Source organism: Crocodylus siamensis, chromosome 1 (genome assembly GCF_052110815.1).
Source record: "Crocodylus siamensis isolate JL-2025a chromosome 1, ASM5211081v1, whole genome shotgun sequence".
Lineage (NCBI taxonomy): Eukaryota > Metazoa > Chordata > Crocodylia > Crocodylidae > Crocodylus > Crocodylus siamensis.
Window position 1 is genome coordinate 402,475,315 of NC_143395.1, and position 20,417 is coordinate 402,495,731.

General features: G+C 40.8%; 1 protein-coding gene across 5 annotated transcripts in view; it reads right to left on the reverse strand.

Annotated features, from left to right (window-relative positions):
* Positions 1-20,417, reverse strand: part of FAT3 (FAT atypical cadherin 3) — a 661,489-nt gene that overhangs the window by 512,588 nt on the left and 128,484 nt on the right. The window lies entirely within an intron of this gene.

A 20,417-nucleotide genomic window follows, 5' to 3' on the forward strand; every position in this document is an offset into this window, starting at 1 on the left:
TGGAACAATCCCATGTACCGGTACAGGTTGGGGGCTGGCTGGTTGTGCAGCAGCTCTGCAGAAAAGGACCTGGGGGTTACACTGGACAATAAGCCAAATATGAGCCAGCACCATGGCCCTGTTGCCAAGGCTAACAACATATTGGGCTGAAGTAGTAGGATTGTTCTCAGCAGACTGAAGGAAATGATCGTTCCCCTCTATTCAGCACTGGTGAGGTTGCATCTGGAGTCCTGTGACCAGTTTTGGGCCTCCCGCTACAGAAAGGATGTGGACAAATTGAAGAGAGTCCAGTGGAGGGCAACAATATTGGTGGGGGAGCTGGGGGAACATGACTTATGAGGAAAGACTGAGGGAAATGGACTTACTTAATCTAGAGAAGAGGAGGCTGAGAGGGGACTTAATAGCAGCCTTCAACTGCCTGAAGGTTTGAGGACAGAACTGGCCTGGTCTCAGTGGTAGCAGATGGCAGAACAAGGAGCAATGGTCTCAAGTTGCAGCAAGGGAAATTTAGGTTAGATATTAGGAAGAATTTTCTCACTAGGAGGGTAGTAAAACACTGGAACAGGTTACCCAGAGAAGTGATGGAAACTCCATCCTTGGAGGTTTTCAAAACCTGGCTATGCAAAACTTTGGCTGGGATGATCTTGTTGGGGATGGCCCTGTTTTGAGCACAGGGTTGGAGTAGATGACCTCCTGAGGTCCCTTCAAACCCTAATCAGCTGATTGTCCCAGACTGCTAATCAGCTGGTCGTCACAACATCAGTCACAGACCTGCCAAACATTAAAACAAACCAGTTATAAAAATGTTCTATGTGATGTATAGACATATTGAGAACATTTTTATGACTTGTTTGCCACTTCAGGGTCCATTCAAACAGGGTGCATCTATAGCACCCTTTCCATTTTTGTCACATTTAATATGTAAATTGTAGCATAAATGTAATGCATAGAGGAGGCCAAAGGGAGGTTCTTCTTCAAACCAGTGACAAACTAACCTTCATTTTAACAAAACAGGAATAAAAAAAAAATCCCATAAAATGGCTGAGGCATCCCAAAACAAGTATTCAATCTGAGGATTTTGGAAGAAGATGACAGGAATCTCTCCTACAGTATATGAATGCAGGAAACTTTTAATAATTAATACAACTTGCAACCCTAAGAAAGAGAAATTATTCTTCATTAAGAACTTTCCCAATCCAAACTTGTTAACTTTATACAAAAAATTAGAAGCTGGACACTGTCTTTTCTCAGAGACAAGTGGTAATGCTTTTTGATGGGCTATAAATGTAATGCAAGCTATAGAGCAGAGTCAGCACTTTCCACTAACAGTTATAAGTGGTCTTTTAAGAAAAGAAAAGAAAAGTCTTCCTTATTTAACACCTTTTCCTATTATCAGACTGGGTTTAAACTAAAAACCAGCCCTGCTGGTTCTGTACAAACAGCCATACTCTCCTCACAACTGCCCAGTCTTAAACACATTATTACTTTTCAGTCGTTTTTTCCTCCCTGTGTGAGGGCATGTTACCCCTTACGAGCTTCATGGTTCCACAAGCAGAACTGTGCACTCCTGAAGCAGAAATATGCGTTAAAGGGAGAACTACAACAGGAGTCCGGGAAGCAGATAATGACTGAGGGCATGAGACCTTACTAAAAAATGGCAGTTGCTCCTACATGTAGTTGATGTAATGATACACAGTTTGTTCTGTAGGTTTGTATGTAAGGCACGTAACACAGTTTTTGATTCCTAGTAGTACTGGGAGGAAAAATACATTGAAAAGTTTACTGGACTCCTGATAGAAGCTATATAAGTGACTTAAATAGGTGGATTCTAGCTACATTACAGATTATCTACAGCTAGATTTCTTCAATACACTGTGCTAACTGACTCTACAGTTGACAAAAAGAAGACTGAAAGAGGGAAACACAGCAAGCATTTAGGAAGAAGTCTATGGTAGTTAAGGGTAACTCCCAGAAGACGCAGGGAACATCTTGAAGGATTAGATCCAATGTCAGGCTAAGACATCACTTAGCTCCATCTCCATAACAGCAGTCTCAGGCTGGTTCAGAGACTATTATACTATGATGAATGGGATCTATTTTTTGTAGCTGTCACTGTACAATACAATCAGCTCTCTGAAAACAGAAGGTCCATATTTGGTCATCCTGTGTCATTAGTTATCAGTCATAGCAATCTTTCCTGTGCTGGATAGTAAGGAGGTCCCTCTGTAATTTCCTTCTGTCTCCTTTCTTGAAGATTGTCATGATCATGGTGGCCCTTAGGTCATCTGAGATGTCCTCATCATTTCAGATCCTTAAGATGATGGCATCTGCTTGAAGAATTTGTCAGGAATTCCATCAGCTCCAGATGCCTTGTCATTCTTCATCTGCTCGATTGCTTTCCTCAGCTTGTCAAAGGTTAGGAGGACTCTGAGATTGTCTCTGACTGGGTGTTGCAGGATGGAACTGAGGACACTCTTGTCAACAACAGAGTCTGGAATGAGAAGGTCTTCAAAATACTCCTTCCAGCTGGCTGTTGGCAGTTGATGGCTGCCCTTTCTTTGATCGGGTCTCCTCTACCCGTAAGTCTCAATGTGGTTGATCCCCAAGTGATCAGACCATAAATGGCTTTGGCAGCACTACAAAAAATATGCATACTGTGGATGTCAGCAATATGCATATGTGGATGTCAGCAAGATGTTGATTCTCCTTCACCTCGTCTTCCCACCATCTGTTCTTCATATTGCGGGTCCTCCTTTGGACCTCTGCCTTGGCTTATTGGTGATTCAATTTCCTTTCTTTCAAGTTAGTGTCGCTCTGCCAAACACAAAAGGCCTTGCACTTGCAGTCAATCAACTCTTGGATGCCCTGGTCATTCTCAACAAACCAGTCTTGATGTTTCCTGGTTGCAAAATCCAAATGTCACTTTGCAGGTGCTGATGATGGTGGACTTCAAGTTCTTGGGAGACCCCTCCTGAACTGTCTCCTTCCACTTGCTGAAAAGCTCCTCCTGGAATCTCAGTGTGGATTTAGGGCATCAAAAGGCACAACTGACACGATCTTCACTGCTCACCAGCTGCAGGAAAAATGCTGGGAAAAACCTACACGTCTCTAAATGGCCTTCTTTCGCCTCACAAAAGCCTTTGACTCTGTCAACTGAAAAGCACTGTAGAGGATCCTTCCAAGGTACAGATGTCCATCAAAATACATCACCATTCTTCACCTGCTCCATGACAGTATGCGAGTGGTGGTTCTCAGTACAAATCTATTAGAGATCCCTTTGCGTTAAGATGGGAGTTATGCAATGCTGCATCATTGCTTCAACACTTTTCTCAACATTTCTTACTGCGATGCTACATCTGACCACCAACAAGTTTCCAATCAGAGTGAAGCTAAACTACTGAATGGATAGTAAGATGTTTAATCTCGGCTGACTCTGAGCCAAAATCAAGAGTACCCCGATCTCAGTCATTAAGCTCTAGTACACTGATGATGCTATAGTGTGTGCCTACTCGGAACCAGACCTTCAGGCATTATCGACATCTTTATTGAGGCATTGAAGAAAATGGGACCAATGCTTAACATTCAGAAAACTAAGGTCTTCCATCAACAAGATCTTAATAAGCAGTCCCCAGCTCTGGTAATTCAGATTTATTGTGAGACTCTGGATGTCCTCATGGCCAACTTGAAAAAAAAATGCAACATTGACATCATCTCATAAGAAACTATGTCCCAGGACCACCCCAAATAGAGGAAGAGTTTGCTATGAGGATCTCAGTACTCTGAAACCTCACAATGACAACAGGTTGTCATTCTAACAGGAGATGGAAAAGCTGGAGCAACAGAAACAGCATGTCACAGATCTAATCAAGAATCCAGAGCCACCCACCCCATACAGAAACATGTGCCTGAATTGTAACAGTCTCTGTTGATCCTGGATTGGCCTCATCAGCCATCTTCAGACCCACAGACAGGGTAATCATGGAAGACAACCATCCTTGACTGTGAGGGATTGCTGCTCCTGATGAATGATAACTGGATCAAGACAAAAAAGCTCTGACATAAACAGCCACCAGACACACTGTGTGTATTATGCCATATAGATGCACTGATACAAACAGAATATCTTGAACATTAAAATACTCCGACCCTAAGAGTCTATGCAGAGAGGATGTTTCTAAGTTCCTGTATATAAAAAAATAACTGATGGAAAGCTTAGGCAGGACTGGAGTCTGAAGATACAGACTTTGTCCCCTGCCTCGCGCTCCCTATCAACAAATGTGGTTTTGTTTTTCCTTTAGTGGATTTGTTAGGTGCTGTTATAATCAGGTCATAATACTTTTTCTATGCCTCTCTTGCTCCATCTATAAAATGAAAAACTATGCACCTACAGCACATCAGAGGGCTATTAGAAGGCTGTATTCATTACAATGCATAGAGCATTTTGTTTACTTCATAGAAAAGGTAACTTGGGAGTGTAAATTATTATAAAATATTACATGAACTAATTACATTCCAGAGTCAGTTCTTTATAAAAATTAAGCTTTCAGGGGGAAAAAATTAATAAATTAACTGACTTTATATTTTAAGATTTCCCTGCACAATCTCAGTTTATAACTAGAAATATTGCTGACCAGCAAAACTACATTTTAAATATTTATATAAAAATTAGAAAAAGATTTACAGAACATGGAGTCTGCATAAAGCACTTACAGGAAATAGGAGAAAGGAAAAATCCCAGAGTGACTATGTACATACTTCAGTAAAGGAAACAATTATCTAAAAATTGAATGTAATGTGGTATATGCATTTCTGTAATTTTTTTTTAAATGCCATATCCACTGGGCAACACACAGACAGTATCTAGCAGTCAGAGGGTAGGAGAAGATGGGATCTGATTTGACAGAGTATATTAGAATTTCTCTCAGGCACAGCTAAATAAACCTTCATTATGTGGGCAATAAATTAAAGCAGCAAAGCTTTGGACTATTCATTCTGGACACTAAGATGCCTGTATAGGCTTAGTTCATAATCCTCTCTCAAACGCAGACGAGGCAGACATTTTAGAGGCAGTTGCTAGAATCTCAGTGATGGACAACAAAAGTTTTCCTCCAACAACCCATCAGTTAGTAGAGGGCCTTAAAAAGTTTAAAGATTTTTTCCCTCTGATTTAATGCAAGGACGTATGTTCTTATCAACAAATGCCAACCTTTTATCTTCTTTATTCTGTGCAGGTAAGATTAACCAGTTTCTGAGCCTATATTAACTAAGTACTTCCATGTTGTTTCAAGGGCGCTGCCAATGTCCTGACACTGTCTCTCCTCGGTTTACCTGTGGCCGGTTATAGACTGCTCTTGGCATTTCAGATATTGTTCCTTGTAGTTGTGGGTGATGGCCTGAAGGGAAGGTTTGAAGATCCCTAAGAGGAATGTGAAAGCAGGGAACTGCATTTGCTGGCCCAGGAGGCACTTTTAAGCACTACAAACACCTCCTCTCCCCCTCCGCCCGCAAAGAAAAATTGAGCAAGAAGAGATGGGATAAGCCACAGTGGCTGTGATATATCTTAACTTTAGCAAGGCTTTTGGTACTGTCTCCCACAGCATTCTGGCAAGCAAGCTGAAGAAGTATGGGTTGGATGAATGGACTGTAAGGTGGATAGAGAGCTGGCAGAAGTGTCACACTCAACAGCTAGTAATCAATAGCTTAATTTCTAGCTGGCAGCCAGTATTGAGTGGAGTGCCCCAGGGGTTGGTCCTGAGGCTGGTTTTGTTCAATATCTGCATTAATGATCTGGAAGATGGGATGGAGCGCACCCTCAGCAAGTTCACAGATGACAGTAAGTTGGGGGTGTAGTAAATACACTGGAGGGTAGAGGTAGGATTTAAAGTGACCTAAACAAATTGGAGGATGGGACCAAAAGAAATCTCATGACATTCAACAAGTACAAGTGAAAAGTCCTGCACTTAGGACAGAAGAATCCCATGCACCAGTACATACTGGGGGCTGACTGGCTAAGCAACAGCTCTGCAGAAAAGGATGTGGGGGCTATAGGGAACAGTTAGATGTATATGAGTCAGCAGTGTGCCCTTGTTGCCAACAAGGCTTACAGCATACTGGGCTGCATTAGCAGGAGCAGTGCCCGTAGATCAAGAGAAGTAATTATTCTGCTCTAGTCTGCACTGGGGAGGTCACATCTGGAGTACTGTGTCCAGTTTTGGGCACCTCACTACAGAAAGGATGTGCACAAATTAGAGAACAACAAAAATGGTTTGGGGGCTGGGGCACATGACTCCTGAGGAGAGAGTGAGGGAACTGGGTTTATTTAGTCTTCAAAAAAGAAGACTGAGAGGGGATTTGACTACCTGAAGGGGGTTCCCAAGAGGATGAAGCTAGACTGTTCTTACTGGTGGCAAATGACAGAACAAGGAGCAGTGGTCTGAAGGTGCAGCAAGGGAGGTTTAAATTGGATATTAGGAAAAACTTTATCACCAGTAGATTTCATAGACATTAGGGCTGGAAGGGACCTCAGAAGATCATTGAGTCCAGCCCCCTGCCCCAGGGGCAGGAAGTCAGCAGGGTCAGATAAACATCCAAATTTCTCTTGAAGGCATTCAAAGTAGGTGCTTGAACCACCTCCGGCGGCAGTCTATTCCAGTAGGAGGGTGGCGAAGCACTGGAGCAAGTTACCTAGAGAGGGGGTGGAATCTCCATCATTCGAGGTTTTTAAAGCCTGGCTTGGCAAACCCCTGGCTGGGTTGATCTAGCTGTGGATGGTCTTGCTTTGAGCAGGGGGTTGGACTAGCTGACCTCCTGGGGTCCCTTCCAATGCTAATTTTCTATGAGTCTATGATTTGAAGTAATTTATAATTAGGTTTTCCAAAGCCCACTAAGGTTCTTTGAACTTCTGGGGGGGCTTGGATAGCAGAAGGATTTTATTTTTTTAGCTGAACTGTTTCACTATATTTATATAATGTAGGCTTTTCCTACAACGGCATGAAAACATAACAATAACATAGTACTGAATAAGGTGAGGCATATTCAGATATGAAGTGGCAGAGTCATACAAGTGTACACATACAAGTGGATATGGTTTGGCTAAAAGAAGTTAACACCATGCAATGAGTAAGTGAAAGAGCAGTTTGAATGAAAGCCTGGATTTGGAGAAGAGGAGGCATCATATAGGCCACCAAGTGAAGTGTGTCAGCTTGAGGAATTAGGACCTGAAGCAGCAAGGCATCTTAGTACTGAAGTAAAAAATGGAATTATGTATGTACATAAAATTATTCCTGCTTAAATGGCATCTTATTTAGAAAAGCAGCAGGCAGATTCAAGGTTTGGAAGACATCTGGGAGGAAGCATAACTTGAGGCAGAAGGCAAGAAGTAATATCTATTTGCAAATTTTAAAATACAGTGCAACATCTTCAGGATGAACCCCCATAGCACCAGGGGAAAGGTTCATTAAGTGTATGTTCACTGTAATCAATTTGCATCATAATGAAAAAAATGGTTCCTGCTTTTGGGTTGTTAAAAGCAAGGGGTTGTTATAATGAGGTTGTACTATATATTGAACAGGAATCAGAGAGGCCCCTGAGGAGTGACGAGCTGCCAAGTGAAGACAAGCAGGGCATGGACCAGAGAGGAAAAGATGGGTTTTCAACAAGAGAAAGAGAGAAGCCAATGTTAGGTGTAAATGGTAAAAAAGAAAAAACATACATAACCCATAAACCTTTTAGAAAGCAGGTCATTTCAAATTTTTAGGTAAAGGTGTTTTTCCAAGAAAGTCCCAGCTCAAATGTGTTTTCCTTTTAAATATACAGCTGAAAAACAAGCCATATATAATTATTCTTATTGATGCTTGCCAATTTTCCATCATTTCCACAGGTTATAGATTGCACCTGTAAATTGAAGATAGCTTGCCCAACCTCAAAATGGAAAAAAAAAAAATCATTTAAGTAATTGAAAAGCATTTGCTAACAGAAGGGAATTTCTCATTGCATGTTACCGGAGATAGTCGTATTGAAGCAATTTGAATTCAATAACATTTTATCCAGGAGTGAACATTGTATGCACCAGAGTCTGCAGGGTCAAACTTTTCATTTGTCTTAGTCTTGCAAAAATGCAGAACCACTATTTTTGGAAAAATAAAAATGTTAAACCTCAATTTTGAACAGTTTCTGATGGCTCAACAGAAGGTTAGCCTTCTAGACCCTGTCTGCCACTGGGAACAAAAATAGAACAGCATTATTTTTACAATCCCTGTCTCTAACATGTATATTTTTTGAATGTCAAACTTTAATAACTAATGTTGTTTAAATTCCACACTGAGTGCAGTGAGAAGTCAAGGCACAAAGCAGTATGGAAACAGAGGGTGTTTACATAGCTTGATTATTTCCATTGAAGAAAGCGTGACTAAGAACTAAGCAAAAGCATAGGAAGAATGCAGGCTGGCTCATCATATGAAGTAAGTGCACTGTTATCAAGCCCTAGAAAAAAATCAGTGGAGATGTAAGGGTGTTTCAGACCTAAGCCAAAATCCACTGAGGGCTACACAGTCACTCATGTTGAGAAGCGCTTTTCTCCCTGAAGGTCTTTACCAAGTGCAACAAGCCACCCAGGGAACGTCGTGGTGCTAAACTGAAGCAAATTTTTCAAAATGACTGGCAGAGCCTTTGAAAGCCAAGCGAAAAAGGTGGGTGTGCGCTGGAAGTGGAGCTGTTCTGTAGTAACATATGAATATTGTATGTTGACCCAGTTTTTGCGGTGTTTATAGTATGAGTATAATTGTAAGGAGGAAAAAAAGGTAGAAGAAAACAGAATGACTCTGGTGAAGCCACTCGTCCACACGCATTTAATTGTTGTTGCTGAACTACTAGTTCTACCTCCTTCCCGTCAACATACAAAGCTATTTTTCTCCCGAAGGGCCAAAACAGAGAATCCCTTGACTTCCCTGGACTACAGGACTACCGGAGTGTAAAAAAGGAATACAATGGCAAGAGGAAGGGGAGTTGAGAGGCAAGCACTGGAGCGTCTGAAGAAATGAGGTTTAACGAAGGCTGTTTGGTTACTATGTTCACCACACGTCACAAAGCTCTGCAGGGAGCACTGCAGCGTGCAGCTGGACCTGCTGGGTAAGCAGGGTTGCCATAGTCTAGGCCTTGTATAAGAATTGAAGAAGAATGTGAATTCCCCCCACCTCCCACTCTGAAAGACTATACAGAGAAGACAGGTGCAGCTAGACCAGCAAGGGTGACAGGATATGTCTTCTGTTAAAATGACCAGGAAAGGAGGAGGAGGGAAATCACTTAACCCCTCCCCCCACCTTTTTTTGACAATGTAATTTTAAGGACTAGAAAATCCTGTTCGCATAAACTACCAATGAAAACAAAATCCATGGAAAGTTCTCTTATACCCAGTCTCTCCGATTACTCAATTATTTCTTATTGGCAACACATCAGTGCTAATAAGCCACCATAAGTGTATAAAATATAATAAGGCTGTTTACATTAAACAGCAGATGACAAGTAAAAAATAATATATTCAAAGTCAAATCTTTAAGCATCTTTGTTCAGACATACAGGAAGAAAGTACCTAACAGTGATGAGAGGCACTTTGACCTTGCCAGCAGAGGCATAAGATATAATTTCCTAGCTATGGGGGTAATTAAATGCTGGAACAAGTCACTAAGGCAAGCAATGGATTCATTACCCCTTGCAGTCTTCATATGAAGATCAGGTATCTTTGTAAAAGATAAACTTTAATCCAGCTTCCGGAAAATAACTCTCCAGCATGTATGTTTGGCACAGCAGGCAGGGGAAGGGAACAAGCTGGATGGTCATGGTGGTCCCTCTTGGCCTTGGAAACTGTGAAGCTATGAGTTTCCCTATTCATCTCTTTCCTTCATAGGCCTCAGGGAGAACAGGAGTGCCTACATAGCTGTCAACACGCTCCTAACACTTGCAGATCTGCATTAAGACCAAGATTATAATCAGAGTTCATGCTTCAAGGGTTCAGCTGTTGCCTACATGGATCAGGGAAGATTTTTTTCCTGATGCTCAACCTGTTAGATGATACATTCTGGGCCTGGGATTTTATTTTTATTTGCCTTTTTTTTCTCTTGCCTCTTCTGCAACGTCAAGAATTGCCCACAAAAGAATACAGGACTTTGGATAGTGAACAAATGCTCTGACATGATACAGGGATTTTTTTTCTTACATCCTGACTGATGGATCTGGTACAAACTGATCACTAAATCTGTGGCTAGGAACAAATTCCACCTGCCCTTCTTCACCTCGTCTAGGGCTAAAGAAAGACATTACACAGAAACTAGTTTAAACCTGTAACAGAACATAAATTAAGTCCACATAAACCAGTTTCAAAATGGCTGAAACTGGTTTAAGATAAACCTGGTTGAATATAGTATCAGTTTTAACTGATTTGGGTCAAACCGGTTTCTGCAATGTCTGGTTTAAGTTAATCCAGAGTCCCCCAGCATCCCAGATGATTTGTAGCCCTGGGCTGGGCTGGGCTGTCCCTCCAGAGAACAGGGCTGGCCCCATCCCTCTGCTCCCTAGTGAAGAGACTGCAGGCACAGCAGGATCTGCCTGGCTTCCCCTGCCCCCACCCCTCCCTTGCCACTGGCTGCTCAAGCAGGAAACCCCCCTTCCTCCCTCCCACCTCCCACAGTACAGACCCCAGCCCCACAGACGCTAGGTATGTGGTGTGCTAGCTAATGCTGAGATGTGTCTGTGTGTGTGCATCTCAAATTTCACAGGCCAGGACAAAGGCAGACAGGACAAAAGCAGACTTCAGAACATTGCCCACTTAGGGAATTTTGGTGTTAATCAACAGGTCAGCTGATAATGTCCCTCTGTTCTTTCCTTGGAAAAAGCTGTTTAAGAAGAGCTTGAACTAATGAGAGAGGCTTTCGTTTTCTTGATATGCTGCTAAATGCTATGTTATCAGCTCCCTGCTGGCTCCTTTGCCTGTCAGGTTTGCAGACAGCATGAAGAAGCAGGGAGAGGGAAATTGGAAAGCTCAGTATAATCATGCACTGCACACCCTCCTCCCCCTTTGCCTCAGAGTGCTAGCCGGGGGCTGGAGTTTGGCAACACTCCCGCCCCTTGAGCAGCAAACGGGGAAAAGCCTGAGACTGTGCAGGCAGGGTGGGGTTCTAAACCCCTCCCTAATCAGAGGTCTTGCCAGGGCCTGGCCATGCTCCCCCTCAGCTCAGCACTGTAAAGAGAAGGGAGGGCTGCTCTAGCACCCCCGGCTTCTAGCCTGAGCTACTGCAGGTATGTGCCTGCATTTCTTCAGTCCAGAGGGGTTGTCTATGCAGTTGCAAACTGATATAGTCTACCCAGATTAGATTAACCTGCAAAGATTGAATCAATTCAGGCTCAGGCTTTTTGAATGCCTGTCCCTACCCTAGGAGTCTATGGTCTGCCCACCCCAGGGGCAACAGCAACAGTTTGGGGCTGGTGCGGCCATGCTCCAGACTCCCAGAAGCTGCCACTAAGTGCCTTGTCCCACTTGCCCCCACTCAAGTTATGCTACTGAATTAGAAGGGCAGCCTGGGTCTTGGTTCGTCTGCTGGAGTGATCTTGGGCATAAAGTTTACTTTCCTGCTTTTGGGCAAGATTCACAAAAGAACTTAGATATCTCAATTTGCTGAAGTCCAATTCAGCAACTTACATAAACTCTAAAGCATCCAAGACCTATTAAGCACCTAATGTTTAGCTACTACACATGGACAAGGCATTTTGCTACCTAGGAGTACCTGGAATTCACAAATAAGGCTTTCTTGTGCTAGGGTAGGCATGGTCTGAGCACAGCTGCCTTGGAGCACTTTCATTTAAATATACTGTTAGGAACAGAGACGTGGTGGCTGGAGAAGGTCACCTGTAAACAGGCAAAGTCCAAGAGCCAGGTTCCCAGGGAAGCAGGAGTTTGAAGCCAAGTCAGGGAGAACCAGAAGCCAGTGATGCAGTCACAATAAGCCAGGAGTCCAAACCTGAATCAGGAGCCAGAGGCAGAGATGAAAGCAAGGTGTGCCAAAGTTCAGAACTGGAGTCAGAGTATAGCAGGAGTCAGAACTAGAATCAGGAACCAAAGCCAAGTCAGGATAATCCAAGAGTGAGGGCCAGATATCAGGAGCAAGTACCTAAGTCTTTGCCCAGAGAGAATACTGCCAGGTGGGCCTAGCCTTTAATGGCAGGTCCTCTTCCCTATAGCTTCAAGGGACTGGCCACCCTGACTGCCCCACTAGGACCAGCTGGGCCCAAGGCACTGATACCTGGGTGAAGCTCACAGTAGGTTGTGCCAGTTTCCCTGCAGCCTCAGGGAATAAACTGCCGTGATCCTCTAAGTGGGACCAGTTGGGTCCAGAGCTCTGATCTGGCCACAGTACATGTGCAGACAGAGTAGGAGATGCAGTTAATGCCTACCTTTTACATCTTAAGTCTCATTAATGTTTACAGCAGTTGAACAAAAAGGGAGTCCTGGGTTTTAGGCCCTCTGCAGCCCAAATCCATACTTCCTACTACCCAGAAGACTGCCCTAATCACTAGGATTTAGAGTAGAAGTGGGGCAGTAATAGCACTGCCACTCCAGATATATTAAAAAAAAAGTAACCCCATCATCCATACATGAGTAACTACTTGCAGACCTAAATCTTGAAAGTGTTTTGGGGCTGTGAACTCCAGTTTCACATAAGTACCTAATTCAGAGTTGAAGGTAGGCACCTAAATGCAGCCTAAATCCAGAAGAGAGACAGGGTTTCAGATACATCTGTTTTTTCAATGTTTCCTGTCATCTGGTTCAGGCATTGTGCTGCCAAGCCTGCTCAGTGCTATTAATCCCAGTCCTCCTTGGCATGAATCCCTGATGCCCAACTCTCTTCATTTAAAACATATGGAATTTAGGCACCTAAGCTGACTTCACAAATTCCATTTCTGGAGCCAGGGAGTTAACTTCTAGCACAAGCAACATTTAGCATTGCTACATCTAAGTCCCTTTCTGAATCTTACCCTTAAGATGTTAGGGCCATGTAGCCAAGGCAGTTGGGTGAAACTTAATGACTTTAAACACAATGTATGTCAGACTAGATGATCTAATGGCTCTTTCTGGACTTAAAATCATACTTACAATTTGTGAAACTCAGCTCTGCAGACCACATAGATATACATAGTCCTGGAAGAGGACAACAGATGTGACAGGCAAGAGAAACTATAAGCCATGCTTTTTCACTAATAGAAAATTATTTTAAAATTATTTAGAAATGATGTTCTACTGTCAGGAGCATCCTGTATAATAAAGGCTTTTGATAGTTCTTTAGTGACTATTTTTTTATGTGTAAATTATGAACATTATAAACTATTTTATGGGGTATTAAGCTGTGAGAACTGAACATATGAATGAAATCATTCTGGGTAACTGACTTCACCTAAGAGAACTTTAACAGTATGCCATCATTGTATTAGGGCACCTTTAAAGTAAATATTTTAAAAACTGATTTATGTTTTAAGTCTAAATGATTCAAAAACACTGTCTTGCAGTCAAAAACATACATGCCTCAATCCTTTAATACACTGTAGCCAGACATTGCAGAAAAATCATATGCATGCATTTTACACATGCACAACTAATTAATTGAAGGTTACTTTCTTCACTGCAATTCATTTAAACAGCAAAAGGATTATCTTCACATCTACTTTATTGAAATTGGTTGGATATTGTTAAAGAAAGACAGACTGCACTCTAAAATGCCACCAAATATAACTTATAAAGTACTCCCACAGGCAAAGAAATGATAATGAAAGATAATCTGTATCACGAACCAAGATAAAGTAGTACAGTATCAAATTAAGCTCACAATTTTCCTCTTGATCTGCAGGGTAGACTAGATATTCCTTTCCAACGGGTCAGGACAACAGGACCCTACAGCTAAGATTTGATGTGTAGTCCAGAGAAGAGAAGTTTGCTCATAATAGGCATTCCAACATCACAGGGGCAAAAGAAACAAATGCGGGGATACAGATTAAAAAAATCAACAACTCTTGATACATCTACAATTGTCAGTTTGAAAAACAAAATGGGTCATGTCCATCACTACATCATAGCTGAAAAACCAGATCATTTTCAGGGCCTTGTATCTTAATTGTTCTTGAAAATGTCAGTAATGTTGGTTGGCATCTACAAATACATACAGAAGTCACAGCACACAGAAATTAATTTTGCACAGTGCATACTTTCCTATTATATTACTTTAGATCAAATTAAAAAAGATGGAAGGCAGCCTGGGCAGGAAAGAAGCATGGCAGGACAAACAAAAAACAAGTGCCTGAAGTGAGGTGGGACTGCCAAGTTTTGGGGCACTGGCAGAGTCTCTGAACACTTAAGCAATAAAACAACTCAATAAAAGGTTTTATTGTTTCCCCCAAATTTCTCAGTAAAAATCCAGTGTTCCTACTACCTGGAAATGCTGCCACTGCACATCACAAAGGTTTAAGTTCAACCGCTGGGAGCACCCAGAGTATCTAATCATTTAAAAACCTGCACCAGGAATTTCATATAAATTGAATTACACTCTACATGGAAACTCTTCATAGAGTTAGTCAATAAGACATACTTTCCTAAAAAATGAACAAGCCACGCAGACCATATCGCATTTTCATTTTTATTTCATATTGTTTTCAATGAAATGCTATGCTGGTTTCAGCACCACATAAATATTTATCAAACTCCTCAAACTGTAATGATAAATGAAAGTATATTTCAGCTTGCATACACAGGATCTGCAGAACTATTTTAGCAGACAGCGATGAGATGCAAGTTGTCTGAAGCAATATATTCATTCCCTTCTCCCAAAGAGTTATGACACTGGCAGGCAGGTTTTTTTATTGTAAACTGTACTTCCCAGTATGTTAAGTTTCCATTATAAGTTAGTTGAAGCTATGATTAAAGTTTTCCAAAAATGATTGCCTTCTTTTTTGGACTCTAGCAACAGTGTGTCAGAGCATTTCAATCATTCCTGAAGTAAAATGCCAAGGTTTCAAAATTGTACCGCAAATTGCTGCACTAGACATAGTAAATCACCCCGTGCAATTTGTAACCATTTGAAGCCCATCTCTCTCTAATGGTATTTTTAAGCTTTTATCATTTCACAAAGAGAAACATTTCTTAAAACCAAAGACCTGGTTTCCTGGTCCCAAGTTAAAGAATTAAACGTATCGGGTAGGTACAGACATTCCAAAAGCCTGCGGCAGAATTGATCTAAGTTTCATGGTTTTTCATAAACAGTAGCGTTTACATTGGTAATGAACACACATTTGTTATTTGGTGTGGGGCACAAATCTTAAATCAGGTTCTGCCATTTTTAAACAAGTCTGTGCGTGCCAAGCTTCTGTTCTGTCATGGGCGTAGACCTGTTTCCAATCACTTACACTGGTAAAAATGTAATGTCTGTACCTGGCCATCAAGACATGGCCAATTAACAACCCAGAAGAATTAACTCAGTGTTTTATTCTTCTGAAGTAGGTAAAAACAGAACCAAAAAGTTTACTGTATGTGAATTTTCTAGATGAGTTTAAGGACTTTGGTAAAAACTTGGGTTATGGCTAAAATTTCCAGAAAAAGGGCCTAAGTTATTTTGAACCTTTAAGTAACCTTTCAAAATTGGACTTAGATTCTTAAGTAACTTAGCAACTTTGTTTCAGGGGTGCACTTGGTAGCCATGTTGGTCCGAGACAAAAAAATTTGGATTTTAAACTTCATTGCAGAACAAGGAAGGGTTTTTTTGTTACCTCCCTGCCTGCCATCTGGCACCTCCAGGGAAGGAATTCTGCCTGATCGACACATCAAAGAGCTACTCAGCACAGCTCACAAAGACACTCCCATGGACCCAGAGGGACAGACTTCCATCTTCAACTCCCTCTGTGCAAAAATGAAGTTTATTTCCTACCTATGGGGACTTTTTACCATCTTGTACCATCTACACTTTTCCCAGAGCCTGGCAAAGGGACTTTGATCCCAAAAGCTTGCAGAAAAGGACAGTTTTCTTGCCATTTCCCAGTTGGTCTAATAAAAGGTATCATTTTGGAACCAAGAGTTCTAGTTTTTTTTTATATCTTAGCAACTTTGAACATTTTTGTCCCTTATCTGTGCTTTGCATGAGCACTGAAAAACACACTGACCTTTAAAGAAGCTAAATTTTAGCCCATTGCCAATGTACAGAGGAGACTTCAGTGCAACCTAAGAAGATGTACTTAAATGCTTCCTGAGAAGGGCCATAAACTCCAAGGAGCAATTTCCCCATCTGTAAACTGGAGATGATCATTTTTTTTATTTCACAGGAATGTTACCAGGCAGGATTAATAGAATACCTATGGATAAAGCATGCTGAGACCAGTGCAGCAGAATGCAGCAAACATATCTACCATTTCTGTTTACTAAGATATAGTTTTATTTCATGTCTATCAAAGCTAGACCTTTTACCTTTAGACAAAGTTGAGGCAAATATAGGACCTTTCCCAGAGTGCCAGGCAAATAACTAGAAGCATGCACCAGACTGAAAAGCAGAGGATTAAAGACACCGTTTAATTGATCCACACACACATGAAAAGAAACTACACCAGATGATTTCCACATTTACTCTCCCGGGAAAGGGAATGAAGGGTTTAGGATGGAAGGCACTTAATAGACCTAGTTGTTAGTCCAAAGACCACTTACATCCTACAGATCTTGACCAATATAAAACCCAAGTGGTACTAGGTCCGCACCAAAACACATACCAGATTTACATTCAGACTATTTATTTTGTTATTCTTGGAAATCTAAATCATTTCACGAAGTGCCTTGTCTCCTGAGATTTAAAGACAGACAAGGAAGACTACAGTCACTAGAGAGTGGATTTAATCAAACGCGGCTAAGTTAAAGTAGCAGGTAGAGAAATAAGATTTGAGATGACAGGTCTGTGGAAGAAGACATTGATGAAGCATTGGCTAAAGGGAAAACTACCAATACAATCAGCAATGATATTGTTTGCTCCTTTCAAGAAAAGGGGCAAAGGGAGATTGTGAATAACTTTCTTATCCAGCATTGCAGACGCAGAATCTACAATCCCTCTCTTTCTGGGCTTTTAAACCCCAAACCTTACACTTCCTTTGTAGAAGTGGTGATGCCTCAGACTGAAAGACTTCTGAACTTCAGCCGACAGCATTGGAGGAGTATGGCATGACCATAATGTGGTGTGTGCTACAAATATACACAAGCACTTAAAGAGCATGCAGAAGACAGATTACAGGGGGTGTAACTTCTGGTGAATGAGACAGGTAGGAACACCACATGATCAATGTAACATTCTTCAATGGCAAACAAAGTACTCCAAATCAGTTCATTAGAAGAATTCAAAAAGCATAAATTGGCAAAGCAGTGAAAAAGGAAAACTAATGATTTAGGATGTAAAGTAAAAAACCCCCACCTTTGCATAACAAAATACAGGACATAGTCCCAGACACTCCCTTGGAAATAATTTACATTACTTCAGGTTCCAGTAAGGCCCTGCAGGTAGGTTAATTAGCTCCACTTTAAAAATGACAGAGTAAAATACTTGCCTACTGAAGCAGAAACATTGGGGGAGGTTGGGCTGGTTGGACTGCCATACAACAAGCCTTGAGAGGTTGTAGGGAGGAAGGCATGTGTGAAATCTACTTATGTTAACTATCTTTATTTGGTAGCCAGAAGCAAAACCATCTGTGGTTACTAGAAATGTAGAAATGTACATTTTAGAAATGTACATTTTAAGGCATTCACTGAATTATAGTAGTCACCAAGCCTGTCCACAGAGATGACTGCCTATCACACAGATAAGGCGCATGAGAGAAAAAAAAGGAAGAAAAAACCAATGGGCCAATTAAACATTGGCAAAAGTTTGCATTTCATTGGTATCACATCCACTGACAAAAAGCCTGAATTTGTTGCGATTTATTTAACGTTTATAAAGGATGTTGCAGTCACCAGCCAATAATATTGATTCCTTGTATTTCACATTCCTGCTTACCTACACAAATTCTGGAAAGATGGTGGGTAAGCTAATAGAGTGAGTCACTGTAAAAGTGACAGATTAACTGCCCTAAAAATAAACAAACAGCTATCACTTTGTACATTAATTCAGCTTGTGATTTGAACTCTTAATTACAGCTAGGAACCTAATTTATTATTCAACAGTTTTTAGGCTGCCACCAACCCAATAGTAAAGCCCTAATGAGCTCTTCTAATTGAAAGAACTGGCCATAAGCTGTGGAATGGGGTGGGCCACCTGGGCCATGGCCCAACCAACTTTTAGCACATTAATTTATATAACCCACAAATGCACAATTGTCATTGTGGTTAAAACTGTATAGCTAAGTTTAACTGCAAAGCCAGCTAAATTAACGTGCTAAAAGTTGGTTGGGCCCTGGCCCAGGTGGCCCACCCCATTCCGCGGGCTATGGAACTGGCCAAGTTCTACCCTAAGGTTACAATGGTGTAAACATCTGGAGGAATTCCCAAACTACCAGTATTTCATAGACTTCATAGACATTAGGGTTATTTATTCTGTACATACCCCTGAGGGCAATCAGGAAACTTGATCAGCTTTCTGCGTTTGCCTGAAGAGGGGTTGGGTTATAATAAAACTCTGTTTCTTTGATTAGTTAGGGAACAGAAGTCCAAGAGAAATAGCAATATGCAATGTTAACTACAGGTGCAACTGAAGGGAAAATATCTTTTTTATAATGCTCTGTGTCAAGGTAATCTTTCAAAAAATTCTAAAGAAGTATTGAATACAATGGAGCTTTGGAGTCTATTCTTAAATATACTTTCAAATGAAAATGATCATATTTATTTTTTTTAAATAAATCCTATCCTAGAGATTGTTTTAAGCATATATTCAAGAAAGTAATTAAGCAAGGGCTTAATCTGAAGGACATGGTAAATCCCCTGCTTAATTGTTTTGCAGAACTGGGCCCGAATATCAAATAATTTAAACTATTTGGGGCATAAGCTAAAAATAATCATTTAGTTAAAGGAAAATGTCAATGTTGTACTAATCAGCTCTTCTGAAAGACTGCTCCTCCTTAATTGTCCTCAGTTCAGTGAATAAATATTAAACCCTGAAATTCCTAGAATTTCATAGGCTGTAGTAATTGCCTTTAACAGGACTTGTTCAGCTAAGCCCCATGCAACTGAATAAGAATATAGGACAACATTTTCAAATCCAGGCACCTGAAACTAAATTTCTAAGTCTAATTTTAGTTGCCCAAATCAATAATACACAAGCACTCTAGTTGCCATCTATTGTAATGAAATGTGTAGGGGCTCAGCCCTTCTGAAAATGACACTTTATTAACAGGTTTGAATATGGATTCAGGCTACCAAGTTTGAAGTAGATTGGGCACAGTGTCTGTGTACAACTTCAGTATATAGGCTCAAAGAGAGGGACAATGTTTTCAGTGCTTTGACTTTATACCAGATCAATAGCTTCTAGAAGGCTGCCTGTATTTTATAATGTTAGGTTTAGACTTTCACTATTTGATTAAAAACTTTGAATTTGCCAAAATATACATTTTAAGCTCATGCTTTAATACTTCTTTCTGAATGAAATATGTTAGAAAAACAAATACACTGTTTTCTTAAACCACAGCAAACCCACAAACTCAACATATCTTACTGTAATTTGGTAAGATGTGTACTAATGTTTTCCAATTTCCTCACTTAATCTAACTGCACAGCTGTACCGTTACTGCCAACTGCTATTAGATAGTTAAACAGCCAGCTTCTAAACTGCATTTTACTACAAAGCTTCTCCTACATGATTTTTACAATGTTTTATAATGACCAGGGTGTTGCAGTTTAAACCATTAAAATCTTTATTTCCTTATTGCTAAGAGCACATCTCTCCTGTTTTTATACCACTATTCACACATTTCCACACTGCTTAACATTACCTATTAAAACAAAGCATAGTATAGTATATGGTGTAGCATATTGTTTCAAGTAACTGACTGCTGCTGAAAAATGACAGCAAGCCATTATTAAGACCAAGATCACAGCACACAAATTCTTTCATCCTAAAACATATTTCACTGACATTTATTTTCACTGAGTTCAACCTTTTAGTCGAGGCCCAGAGTGCAGACGCAGTTGGCGGAGGTGACCTGCGTATTTTACAGTGATCAACAGATAATGATAAATTCCTTGCTTAATTGTTTTGCAGAACTGGGCCCGAATATCAAATCATTTAAACTATTTGGGCCATTATAAACAGATAATATAATGGAGGCATTGTATAACCACTGCTGCTTTTCAACAGGAGTCACCACAGGGTAACTGCAAAGTAATGCATGTTATTTCACACACCTTGTGTGATGAGGGTAACCAAGTA